This window comes from Notamacropus eugenii, chromosome 5, assembly GCF_028372415.1.
Source record: "Notamacropus eugenii isolate mMacEug1 chromosome 5, mMacEug1.pri_v2, whole genome shotgun sequence".
In the NCBI taxonomy this organism is placed as follows: domain Eukaryota; kingdom Metazoa; phylum Chordata; class Mammalia; order Diprotodontia; family Macropodidae; genus Notamacropus; species Notamacropus eugenii.
The window spans coordinates 30,651,100-30,665,472 of NC_092876.1; the positions used below are offsets into that span (position 1 = coordinate 30,651,100).

A 14,373-nucleotide genomic window follows, 5' to 3' on the forward strand; every position below is an offset into this window, starting at 1 on the left:
TGGTTGAAATAATGGGATGAACCTATGACAAAATGATATTAATAGGGATATAATTTTATTTTTATTTTAAAAAATAGTTCAATTAGAATAGAATAGGTTTTACATAACAGATCATGTGGAAAAGATCAGAGGGGATTAGTTCAAATTCCAAACTAGTCAACAGGGTGTTATGACAGCCCCAAAGGAACTAAGTAAGACTCAGGTAGCATCAGCAAGATACAGTGTCCAGAACTAGAGTGGAGATAGTTTGTTTTCTGCCCTAGTCAGACTACTCCTGAAGCACTGTTTTTACTTCGTGGCACTACAGTATAATAACATAACATATGGTCCAGCATTACAGGTTCAGGACTTATATGGGCTGAATCTAATTTTGGGAACTCCTCCAAAATAGTTGTTCTCTATGATTCATTTTGCCCCCAATTAGAGTTTCTTTTGGAAACATCAGAATATATCTTCGATTGAGCTCATGATTATGGGGAAAGTATTCCCAGTCTCTGTATAAGCACTCAAGATAAAAATGCATAGCTGGTAAAATATAGCATTTATTTCATTCCACATTATGTACAGAAAACAGAAAAGATTCAAATCAGCCCCTACATAATCAAGTCAACTTTTCACCATATCTAATGAGTCCTACTTCCCCCATTGGACCTTATAGAGTCCTCCAGGTTCACAGCACTACTTTATGGTTTGAACTTCCCCTGAAAGGGAAATGAACTTGGTATCCCTAGAGCAGTAATCTTCCCAACATTCCAATGAGTTTCACTTGTACCCCAAGGGTGTTTATAGGCTTTTAGCCCCATGAAATTAGAATGAGAGCTTAGACTCACCACAGAAGAAAAATGAGTCTGAGGTTGTCAGAAAGGTAAATCCCTTCCCGTTGGACTTTTGCTGAATTACAATAATAGCAGAGGTCAAAGTCAAGGACATGTTTTCTCCATGTTATGGCTTTGTTTCTCCCATCAATGAACCATTCTTCTCCTTCCTGGGAGACAGTTTGGCTTGAGAGTTAAGAACTTTATTGGGTTAAGAGTCACTGGACCTAAGTTGCAGTCCCTGTCCTGCCACTCACTCATCATGTGACTTTGACCTTGGGCCAGTCCTATCCCCATCCTGAGACTTGTACTTTCTTATTTGCATAAAAGAAGAGGTTGATTCTGGAAAGCAATTTAGAATTACGCTTTTTAAAAAGTAACTAAAACATCCATATTCTTTCACCCAGAGATCCATCACTAGATGTATGTCCCATACAGGGCAAAGACAGAAAGAAATTCCCCATATACTATAAAATATTAATAACGGCATTTTTGTTGAAGCAAAAAGAAAGCTTATCCTCTGGGGAATCACAAGGCAAGTTGCGGGCCATGAATGTAATGGAATATTGCATTGTTATAAGGAACTATAAATAAGAAGGATTCAGAGAAGCCTGAGCAGATTTATAAGAATGGATGCAGAGTGAAGTGAGCAGAACTAGGGAAGCAATTTACACAGTGATGATGGAAATGAAAATGGAAAGAATGTTGCATTATCACAATGAATAAGAGAATTTTCAAGAAAAGAATTGAAATAATGAATTTTCTTGCCTTCATTTAAGAGGTTAAGGAGGTATAAGTGTGGAATGTTGTCTATACCATAGGACATATGTAACAAGGGAAGTAAGTCTGTGGCAGACAGCCTGAGTCCCCACATGGCTCAGTGATGTGGTGAAGAAGAAAGACACGGGAGGAGGGAAAAGATAGACCAATTCCATTTATTGATCCAAGGGTTAGGGTATATATAGACAGAAACTGCAAGTCTACGTGACATGCTGCTCATCTCCTGGCCCAGTGATTTGGCCAGTCTTATTGCCTTTAAAGACTGTTAGCCTAGAGGGCATCTATTTTACATATCCCTTGTTTTCTGTAATTCTTGTTTGTCTCAAGGAGACAGCAACATCTGGGGGGCATGGAGAGCCATTCCAGATGATAATGAGCATAGTCTCAAAGAACAGTTTCCCCGAAGGTCTATCCTGAACTTGTCAACTGCACTCCACCCTGGCCCTCAACAATTCCCCCTTTCTTTTGTTGCAACGAGAAATAAGGTACTTGTGTTTGAAAAGCTTACCCGTGAGAGAGAAGGCACCTATGAACAGGTGACCATACAGAGAAACAAAGGGATAGAGGTAATATGGATATGAGCCAATGGAACGGGGATGCAAAGGGATTTGTATTAGCAACATAATCCCAAATCACACTTGCAGCTTCAGGGGGTCAAGAATTCCTTTGGAGGCCCGATCTATAAATTATATATAAAGGTATTATAATAGACAGGAGTAACACAAATAGAAATGAACCTATAATCACATCTTATGAACAATCTTGTTTCAAAAACATCAACTTTGTTTCCCACCACCACAAGAGTTTCCCTTAAAGTATCCATTAAACTGTATGTATGGATAAGCCAACTGATGCAGAGGAAGCCAATGCTGCCACAAAGCTTATAATGCCTCAAATAATGCAACTTATACATCTTTTCTGTCTTCCTTTCAACATTAACTGATTAAAAGTTTGATCAGATACAGACAGATACCAGCCTTTACTTTTGATAGGCATTAAAGCAAACCTAGGACACATAATTACAGATATAATGCTAGTGTTAGCTATATGAAAACCAACGTATTCAGTGATAGTACAATTAAAGCATGTTATTTCCCAATCATAATAGCAAAAATTCTATCTATATCAATTTGTTTCCAAAAACCTTAGACCCATACGCTACCATAAATACCTCTTCTATCTTCCCTCCCCATTTCACCACCCATAAGCCAAGGTGGGTTATGTGAAAAAAGTCCATCTGTCTTCCTCTGAATCAGTTCCTTTTGCTGCAGTGGTCAGTTGGAGGGTGCCCAGAAGCAGAATTATGTCCTGTCAGTCCTGTCAGTCCAATGATGGGTTCGTTGTGGTCTTGACTTTTTTTTCTTTCCTCTTTTCCTCAATCCTTATCTTCTCCAATGTATGGCAGAGGTCCGATGTTTCTTTCTGGTATCCAGATCCTTTCTTCACCATTTCCTGTGGAAATACAAGCAAACCCTCACCCCCATGTTAACACAGGGCATGCCTTTGTGTTGTTCCATTTCACCTTCACTTTTTTCCAATCCATGAGGTGTGTTGTGCCTTTTTGAAATTTTTGAGCAGGCATAAGCCTCTATCTGGTGTCAGATATACAATATCATGTCAACTCTTCTCCTTATTCTTTTGCCTTCTTCTCCCTCTTTCTTTTGTTTTGAGGACAGCTTTTTTGTGACATTCTACAACAGTTCAACAAGTAAGATTATATGGGATGCCAGTTCTATGCTGTATTCTGTATGACAGACAGAACTTAGTAAAGGCTTGACTAGTTTAAGCTGGACCATTATCTTGTATGTAGAGTTGCAAAACACCTGAACAGATGATCTATAACAAATTTTGTTGATTCCCCAGTCAGTGGGTGGCAATAGTATGACCTCAATATGTGTTTAGTCACATGAAGGTATTTATTCCTTCCAAATTCTGGGACATGTGTGACATCCATTTGCCATATTTCAAGAGGACTGCATCCTCTAAGATTCATGGATGTATTTGATGGAGCTGGCAAAAATGAAATGCAATGTGGACAAGACGTTAGCTGACTGATGAAATTGGTTGTAGGAATGTTGTGCTTCTAAAACTGTCAGTGTGAGCAAGCTGTCTGCTATTTCCCTCTAAAATAGGCCCTGGAAGTTGTGTATAGGATAGGATCCAAGATCTTTTGGGGTAAGGGATGAAGGTCTCAGCTTCTGAAATTGCTTCCTGCTGAGACTAGATGTAGAGCTGTCCTTGCATTGATAGGTCCTATTCAAGGGATACATAGACTGAGCAGTTTTCTGGAAGTTGCTGGCTTACACTCTGGAAAGGACAAACCTGGCATGGAGGTTAGACAAAGACCAAACAGGCACAAAAGGAATATAAATAAAAGACAATTTCCCTGGCATAACAGACAAAGAAGGTCAGTCTAGGCCAAGGGCAACAGATTTGAATATGAAAGTCCTGATTAAGTGGGAAGATTACCATAGACAAGATAGCTCACAAGTTATCACTCTTCACTAGCATAACTGTATTGTCTTAAACAAAAGAGATTTCAGACTTGAACCTTACAACTGAATAGACAGATGTACATCATTGTTTCATAGGCTTGTTTCTCCTTTTCTGATTACATTTACTCTGGAAGAAAAACTTTTAGAAATTAAGTTGTTTATAAGTTCAAACACTAAACTTTTGCTTAGGCCATGGAATGACTACAAATTCAGATTAAAAGAGAAAGATCTTTTCTGCTTATCAATACATTGTCTTGAAAATGAAAATTTAGTAGGCTTTACAAGAGATTGTTTTAAAATATTTCTTCTAAAAGTGTTTTCTTTTGTTTTAAAACAGTTGAAAATTTGTCCTGATGCTAACAGTCACTATACTTTTATAAAGAAAATAGTTGAAAACCTTTAAAATGATAGTTCTCTTTTTACTTTGAAACAAAAATAAACCTTTAAAATTAAAATCCATTAAAGCTTAGTTGGGGGGCGGAGCCAAGATGGTGGAGTAGAAAGACATATATATGCTAGCTCCAAACCCACAGCCCATAAAATACCTGTAAAGAAGAACTCCCAACAAATTCTGGAGCAGCAGAAGCCATAGAACAACAGAGTGGAGGAGATTTCTGTTCCAGAAAGCCCTGAAAAACTGACGTGAAAGGTCTGTCGAGCACCAGACCTGGAGCAGAGCCCAGCCCTGCCTTGGCCGCGTGGCATCAAGAGGAGCAGATCCGAGCAGGCTTCAGAGACAGAATCTCCAGTGGCTGTGCAGGTCCCTCCATCCACAGGTGGCAAAGGTTGGTGATAGGGTCTTCTTGGTTGGACGAGAGGGGAGTGGGATGTCCCTATAATTCAGGTCCCCTAAGGAGGCAGCAGCAGAGGCGGCAGCAGACAATGGCTCCCAAAGTAGGCAGGAGCTCAGATCCATTGTTGAAGGTCTCAGCATAAACCCCCTGAGGGAACTGAGCCCTGTAAGGCGGCCCTGCCCCAACCTGAGCAGCTGAACTTAATCTCACACTGAATAGTAGCCCCACCCCCACCCAAAGCCCTAAGGCTGGGAAGCAGCATTTGAATCTCAGACCCCAAGCACTGGCTGGGCAGATCTGGAGGTGAGGTGGGTGTGGAGAGGACACTCAGAAGTCAAGTCACTGGCTGGGAAAATGACCAGAAAAGGGGGTCAAAAATAAGACCATAGAAGGTTACTTTCTTGGTGAACAGATATCTCCTCCCTTCCTTTCTGATGAAGAAGAATAATGCTTACCATCAGGGAAAGACATGGAAATCAAGCTTCTGTATCCCAAGCATCCAAAATAAATATTCCATGGGCTCAGGCCGTGGAAGAGCTCAAAAAGGATTTTGAAAATCAAGTTAGAGAGGTGGAGGAAAAACTGGGAAGAGAAATGAGAGAGATGCAAGAAAAGCATGAAAAGCATGTCAACACCTTGCTAAAGGAGACCCAAAAAAATGCTGCAGAAAATAACACCTTGAAAAATAGGCTAACTCAATTGGCAAAAGAGGTTCAAAAAGCCAATGAGGAGAAGAATGCTTTCAAAAGCAGAATTACCCAAATGGAAAAGGACGGTCAAAAGCTCACTGAAGAAAATAGTTCTTTCAAAATTAGAATGGAACAGATGGAGGCTAATGACTTTATGAGAAACCAAGAAATCACAAAACAAAACCAAAAGAATGAAAAAATAGAAGACAATGTGAAATATCTCATTGAAAAAATAACTGACCTGAAAAATAGATCCAGAAGAGAAAATCTGGAAATTATAGGACTACCTGAAAGCCATGATCAAAAAAAGAGCCTAGACATCATCTTTCATGAAATTATCAAGGAAAACTGTTCTGATATTCTAGAACCAGAGGGGAAAGTAAATATTGAAAGAATCCACCAATCACCCCCTGAAAGAAACCCGAAAAGAGAAACTCCTAGGAATATTGTAGTCAAATTTCAGAGTTCCCAGGTCAAGGAGAAAATATTGCAAAAAGTTAGAAAGAAACAATTCAAGTATTGTGGAAATACAATCAGAATAACACAAGATCTAACAGCATCTACATTAAGGGATTGAAGGACCTGGAATATGATATTCCAGAAGTCAAAGGAACTAGGATTAAAACCAAGAATCAACTACCCAGCAAAACTGAGTATAATACGTTAGGGGGGAAAAATTGTCATTCAATGAAATAGAGGATTGTCAAGCATTCTTGATGAAAAGACCAGAACTGAACAGAAATTTTGACTTTCAAACACAAGAATCAAGAGAAGCCTGAAAAGGAAAACAGGAAAGAGAAATCATAAGGGACTTATTGAAGTTGAACTGTTTACATTCCTACATGGAAAGAAAGTATTTTTAATTCTTGAGACTTTTCTCAGTATTTGGATAGTTGGGGGGATTACACACACAAACACACACACACACACACACACACACGCATAGACAGAGAGCACAGGGTGAGTTGAATAAGAAGAGATGACACCTAAAAACATAAAATTAAGGAGTAAGAGAGGAATATTTTTGGAGGAAAAAGGAAGAAATGGAATGGGGCAAATTATCCCTCATCAAAGAGGCAAGAAAAAGTTTTTTCAGTGGAGGGGAAAGAGGGGGGAGGTGAGAGGGAAAAAGTGAAGCTTACTGTCATCACATTTGGCTTAAGGAGGGAATAACATGTGGCTCAATTTGGTGTGAAAATCTATCTTACACTACAGGAAATTAGGGGAGAAGGGGATAAATGAGATGGGAGGATGATAGAACAGAGGGCAAGTAGGAGGAGAGAATAATTAGAAGTAAACACTTTAGGGGAGGGACAAGGTCTAAAGAGAGAACAGGATGAATGGGGGGAGAGGATAGGATGGAGGGAAATATAGTTAGTTTTACACAGCATGACTGTTATGGAAGTCTTTAGCAAAGCTACACATATGTAGCCTGTATTGAATGGCTTGCCTTCTCAATGGGGATGGGTGGGGAGGGAGGAAGGAGAGATGCAAAATTTCAGGAAAGAATGCTGAGAATTGTTTTTGAACGTAACTGGCAAATAAGAAATACAGGTAATGGAGTATAAAAATCTCTTGCCCTACAAGAAGAGAGAAGATGGGGATAAGGGAAGGGAGGCATGTGATAGAAGGGAAGGCATTTTGAGGGAAGGGGTAATCAGAATACAAGGTGTTATGAGGTGGGGAGAGAGGAGAGATGGGGAGAAAATTTGGAACTCAAAATTCTGCAGAAATGAATGTTGAAAACTCAAAATAAATAAATAAGCATTAAAAAATCAAAAATAGATTTATCTAGCTCTGACAGTCCCCCATTATTATAGTTTTGCAGCTATTTCCAAGGCAATTCCAAAGGACTAATCATGAAGCATACTATCGGTCTCCAGAAAAATAACTGATATTGTTTGAACACAGACTACTTTTCATTTTCTTTCATTTTTTTCTTTTAAGTCTTCTCATACAAAATGACTAATATGGAAATGTTTTTCGAAATTGCACATGCGTAACCTATGTCTAATTGTTTACCATCTAAGGGAGGGAAAAGAAAAAGGAGGGAGGGATAGAATTTTAAACTCAAAATTTTAAACAAAAATTGAAAAGAAAGAGAGAGAGGGAGGGAGGGAGGGAAGGAGGAAGGAAGGAAGGAAGGAAGGAAGGAAGGAAGGAAGGAAGGAAGGAAGGAAGGAAGGAAGGAAGGAAGGAAGGAAGGAAGGAAGAAATTATCTAGGAAAACTGCCCTGATGTCCTAGTACTGGAGGGCAAGAGCGGCATTGAAAGAATCTGATCACCTCAGGAAAGAGATCCCAAAATCAAAACTCCAAGGAACATTATAGCCAAGTTTCAGAACTACCAGGTCAAGGAAAAATTACTACAAGTTGCCAGAAAGAAACAATTCAAATATTGGTATTCAAACACAAGACTCAAGAGAAGCATAAAAAAGGTAAACATGAGTGATAAATCATAAGGGACTTAATAAAATTAAACTATTTACATTTCTATATGGGAAGATGATACATGTAATCCCTATGAGCTTTACCATTAGCAGGGCAGTTAAAAAGAATCTATATAGACAGAGGGCATGGGTATGAGTCTATTACATAGGAGGATCTAAAAAAAAGAATGTAAGGATGAGAAAGAGGGATGCACTGGAAGAAGGTGGAAGGAAGAGGAAAATAATTTCACATAAAAAAGGCATGCAAGGAAGATATTTTACAATGAAGGGGAAAAGGAAGGGAAGGGGGGGAAGGGAGCCAGCAATGCTTGGACCTCATGCTTATCTGAATTAATTCAAAAAAGAAATTATGTATGTATAGATATTTGTGTGTGTGTGTGTGTGTGTGTGTGTGTACAGATATGTATCTATACAAACATTTGGGTGTGGAAATTTTACTAACATGGAAGTAGGAGGGAAAGGGAATAAGAGAAAGGGGGTGTTGTGGTGGTAAAAGAGAGATTAGATTAAGGGAGGCAGTGATCAAAAGCTAATCCCTTTTGAGGAAGGGACAAGGAGAGAGAGAGACAGAGAGAGAGAGAGACAGAGAGAGAGAGACAGAGACAGAGAGACAGAGACAGAGACAGAGACAGAGAATAATCTGGAGGAAAATATACAATTAGCAATCATAGCTGTGAATGCAAATGGGATGAACTCAAAACAAGGGTAAAGAAGAAAGCAGAAGAGAATAAAGTAGATTAGAAAACAGAGTCCACAATATGTTGTTTACAAGAAATACACTTGAAACAGAAAGATACACACAGAGCTATAATAAGAGTCTGGAACAGAATCTAGTATGCTTCATCTAAAATAAAAAAGGCAGAGGTCGCAATCATGATCTTAGAGAAAGCAAAAGTAAAAATAGATCTAGTGAAAAGAAATTTTCAGAGAAACCATAACTCCCTCTTTCCCTTCTCAGATCACTATCTTCTTTCTCACTTTTCTCTCAGTTTCTTGACCTCCTTCTATCTCCTTAACCCCACTTTCCTCTCTGCCCCTCAGCTCCTCTTCATAGCCAAAGATCATGGGCTTCCTCATGGGGCCATACTGGCAAATTTTCTGCAACTACCTGAAACTCGAGGCTTTTGTCAACAATCTAGCAACTCAAAACCAGAACTTCCTGAACCCAGTCCATCCTCCCAACGTCATCAACTACTCCCTGCTCAAGAAGGAACAAGTAATTCATGAGACAGAGAGCAATCAAGACTGCTGGGAGACCCATTCCCAGACTTAGAAGCAATCTGAGAATATACACAGCTTGGGAAAAAATTCAACTAGAATTTCTGGAAGAGATAAAGCAAGAGTGTTTTTTAAAGAGTTTAAAACATTTTTATAAATGAAATGAGATTGCTAGAGGGAAGACAATGGAAAAGAAATAAAAACTATGGAAAGGGAATCAAGAGCTTGGGACACAAAAGGGGCACAAAACCTTGCCCATGCAACAAACTCCCTGAAAATTAGAATTGATGAAAAAAAAGCCAATGACTCTGAGGCAACAACAAATATTAAATCAAACTCAAAAGGCTGAAAAACATAGAAGAAAATGTGAAATGTCTCATAGCAAAACCCACTTTTCTGGAAAACAGATTGAGGAGAAAAAAATGTAAGAATCATTGGACTTTCTGAATACCATGACCATAAAAAAAGAGCTTAGACATCACATTGAAAGAAATATAAAAATTAAGCTCTTATTTTATTAACATTTTTATTTTTTAAATTAAAACTAAAATATTTATTTAAAAATAAAATAGGTCTCTTATAATCAGAGGGCAAAGTATTTAGAAAGAATTCTCCAGTCACCTCCTGATACAAAGCCCCAAAAGAAAACTCCCAGGAACATAATAGCCAAAATAGAGCTTCCAGGTCAAAGAAAAAAATAATACAAACATACACAAGGAAAGAACTCAAGCACTGAGAAGCCAGAGTCAGGATCACAGAATTTATATACTATAAATGAGCAGAGAACTCGGAAAATAATATTCCAGGAGGCAAAGGATGTGGATTCACAGCCAAGAATAACTTATCCAGATTCTCTATGAGCAGTTTACCTCTCTTGGGTCTTAGTGTCTGTCCTTCTCATCCTTACCATGTTCATCAGATCAGCTACCACTCACTGGACCTTGAAGGTCTCTTCCTCCGGCTCTTGGAGTTTTAGCAGCCGTTCCTACTCCAGTGGCCCCAGCTCCCGAATCAGTTCATCCTCCTTCTCTTGAGTGGGGAGCAACAGTAGCTTCCCATCAGGGGTTGGATTCAGGCCAGGTTATGGTATGGGCTTTGGGAGCAGCAGCGGGGTTGATGGGATCATGGTGGTCTCTGTCAATCAGAGTCTCCTGAATCCCCTGAAGCTGGAACTGGACCCTAGCATCCAGGCCATGAGGACCCAAGAGAAGGAGCAGATCAAGACCCTGAACAACAAGTTTGTGTCCTTCATTGACAAGGTATGCTTCCTAGAATAACAGAATAAGATGCTAGAGACCAAATGGAGTCTCCTCCAGCAGCAGAAAACATCCTAGAGCAATATGGATGGCTTGTTTGAGAAGTATATTACCCACCTTCGAAGGCAGCAGGACTCCATGGGGCAGGAGAAACTGAAGTTGGAGGTGGAGCTGGGCAACATGCAGGGTCTTGTGGAAGATTTAAAAAAAAAAAAGTATGAGGATGAGATCAATAAGCAGACAGAAATGGAGAATGAGTTTGTTCTCATTAAGAAGGATGTGGATGAAGCCTATATGAACAAGGTGGAACTAGAGTCCCCGTATGGAAGGTTTGACTTCCTCAGGCACCTATATGAAGAAAAGACAAAAGAAATGCAGTCCCAGATTTCAGACACCTTTGTGGTCCTGTCTATGGACAATAGCCACGCCTTGGACCTGGATGGCATTATTGCTGATGTCCGAGCCCAATATGAGGAGATTGCCAACCGCAGCCAAGCTAAGGCTGAGACCATGTATGAGGAACTGCAGACCCTGGCTGGGAAACATGGAGATGACCTTTGCCACACCAAGACGGAGATCTCAGAGATGACCAGGAATATCAACAGGTTTCAGGCTGAGACTGAAGCGTTCAAAGGCCAGAGGCTTCCTTTGAAAGCCACCATCACTGATGAGGAGCTGCATGGGGAACTGGCCATCAAAGATGCCCAGGCCAAGCTGTCTGAGCTGGAAACTGCCCTGTAGAGGGCCAAGCAAGACATAGCCCGCCAGCTGCGGGAGTACTAGGAGCTAATGAACGTCAAGCTGACCCTAGACATTGAGATTGCCACTTACAGGAAGCTGCTGGAGAGAGAGGAGAGCAGACTCGGATGCAGAACATGAGTATTCACATCAAGACCACCAGTAGAGACTACTCAGCTGGCTTCAGCCCTGCCTATGGAGGTCTCACCAGTCCTGGCCTTGACTACGGACTGAGCTCCTTCCAGGCTACTTCTATCTCTGGTCTCCCCTCTTACAGCGGAGTCAGTAAGACTGTGGTAGTAAAGAAGATCAAGATCCAAGATGGGAAGCTGATGTCCAAATCATCGGATGTTCTGCCCAAGTGAGAGGTCATCTTAGATTCTCACAGCCCACCTCTTTCTTGTACTCCTAAGAATCTCCAGGACACCTAAGGGAAGATTGGAGGTGGGGGAAGAAATTGAAAAGACCTGCTTTATAGGTCCCAGTCATACCGTCTATTTTGCCTTGCCTGGGTTCCTTCCTCTGGCCAATATCCTTGAAACAATTTGTGTTTTCAGAAATAAAAACAATTCACCATTTCAGAAAAAAAACCCAGCTTATCCAGCAAAACTGATCATAATCCTGAGGGGAAGATTGACTTTTTGTGAAATGAAAAACTTCCAAGAAGCTAGGTGGTGCAGTGGATAGTGCACCAACCTGGAGTCAGGAAGACCTGATATCAAATCAGGCCTAAGACACTTACTAGTTGTGTAGAGTAACACTGGACAAGTCATATAACTCTCTCTACCTCAATTTCCTCATCTGTTAAAAATCTGGAGAAGGACGTGACAAACTGCTCCTGTATCTTTGCCAACAAAACCCCAAATGGGGTCATGAAGCATTAGACATAACTAAAACAATTAAACAACAGAATTCTCAAACATACAAAGTGAAAAATCAGAACTATGGAAAAACTTTGAAGTTCAAAATTTGAAAAAAACAATTTACATTTATTATTTGAACCTAACAAGAGCCCTTGGGGTAGGTATTATAGCTCTTTCATTCCTGATTCTACAGATGATGAAATTGAAGCCCAGAGAGTAAATAATGTGTTCCCTAGGTCATCTAGATCACAAGGAAGGCAGGATTTGAACCCAGTACTTCCCAATTCCCAATTCAATGCTTCATTTAGGATTCCATGAGCTCCCTCTTAGTGGAGGTCAAGTGGAAAGTGGTTGACCATGTTTCATGGATGTCAGAAGCAGGATCCCAGCTTTGTCCTTTAAAATTATTTCTAGCTAGAGAATTCTATGATAATTGACACAGCATCTCTAAAGGTTCCTTTCTAGTTTGGTGAAGGAGCATCCAAAAAGTTGTTCGTTGACTGTGTCTTTGGGCCCCCTTCTGAAGCACCTTTCCCTTTCTGGCAAGCTGACCCCCTTTCAGTTCTCCCCATCCTGGAGCAAGAGCCTCTCCCCTTTCTCCAGGAAGGCCTCAGTCCTATCCTGATCCTTAGATCTCTCCCCCTTCCTCAGTTCCTCTAGCTTCCAAGGGTGAACCCCACAGTTCAGCCCTGTTGTCCCCTCTCGTAGAAGGTTTCAAGAGTTGAGAGGGAAGAGTCTCATTTTACCAGCAGGCCTAAACACAAGATCGTAAAATCAGAGATTGGAGTTGGAAGGGCTCTCAGAGGCCATCTGGTTCAACACAATAGAGGAAACTGATAGGTTGAGCATGAGTGAAGGAGCTCAGTTGATCTGCCCAGCTGATATCTAATACCTGTGGATAATAAGAAACCTTTCCTGGACTGAAAAGGATTTCAGTTATGAAATAAACATCAGCCAAGACCCCTTACCTCAATCACTCTATCTGTAGTTCTAAGGCAAGCTTCACTTCTCCCCATCCCCCAACCTTTCCCCTCTTGCCCACATCCAAACCCCTTGCCATGGTCCTCCAGTTCCCTCCCCCTTCTAATCCTCTTAGGGCCTGAAGCAGAAAATTAATCTTTGTGTTTATAACCCAGAATGGAGACAAAAATGGGGTGGGGGGGTTAGGATTGAAAGCAGGGAGGAACAGAAGATTTTGAGCTGAGAAATATCCTCCCAAGGACAGGAAGCCAAAATTTTCAACCTCCTGATCCCAGCATTTCTACCTTGGAGGTTTGATTAGAGATTATCCAGTCCAACTCCCTTCCCATTTTACAGATAAAAAAACTGAGGCCCAGAGATGTGTGATTTGCCTAAGGTCATAATAGGTAGTAAGCAACAAAACTGGAATTTAAACTCAGGTCCTGGGACTCTGGCCAAGTTCAGCACTCTTTCCATTGCCCAATGTTGCCTTAGGTATGGGGTTCCTGCGTTCCACAGGCAGTCTCAGGTACAGCAGAAGATTTAGGTGGCTGCAACCAAGTCCAGACCCCTTGATCCAACTGTTCCTCACTGAGGTCAGAGTCAGTGGGGATCAGGGGCCGAAATGACTGCCCCTCACTGACCCTCACGTGATAACCTCAGATCTGACTGACCCCAGGCTTAAAGACTGTGCCTCAGAACTCTGCCAAATCACTGATTAATTTCACACTCTGACTCCAAGGCTTTTCTTTCTGGGATCACAGTCTCCAAAGTCGATCCAGTCTCTATCTGCATTCACTGACACTATACACATATCTGCCTTGCTCCAACCAGTGCCTCTTCAACAATTCACACCTACCCTGGGTCTCTTCTTTTCAACAGTAGATAAGAGGAAAGTTGTCCTGATTTCTGACGCTCCTCCCGAACCCTGTGTCCCCCCAATACCATGACCTTACAGAAGAGGGAACTAGGAATATCACTGGAAGGATGAGAGGAAGGGCCATTGGCACCTGGGCTAGAACAGGTGCAAATAATTGGCAATCCGGATTAGTTTCCCACTCTTACCTAATCCACCACTCCTGTCTCCCCACCCTCCACTAAAATAACACAATCAACTTCCTTCTGCTCCCTCCCTCCTGCCCAGACCAGCTGCCTAGAATAACATTTGGCAGATATCCCTTCTGGAGACACTTCACATAACTGCCCTCTCAGGTGGAGAATCAGGGAAACTGGGTTCAAATCTCTGCTCTGACAAAGTTAGTTGTCAGATGTTCACCTCTCTGTGACTCACTTTCTTCATTTGCAACCCAAAGAGG

General features: G+C 41.0%; 1 pseudogene; it reads left to right on the top strand.

Annotated features, from left to right (window-relative positions):
* The first annotated feature begins 10,132 nt into the window (after positions 1–10,132).
* LOC140508552 (keratin, type II cytoskeletal 8-like) lies at positions 10,133–11,713 on the top strand (annotated as a pseudogene).
* The last annotated feature ends 2,660 nt before the right edge of the window (positions 11,714–14,373 follow it).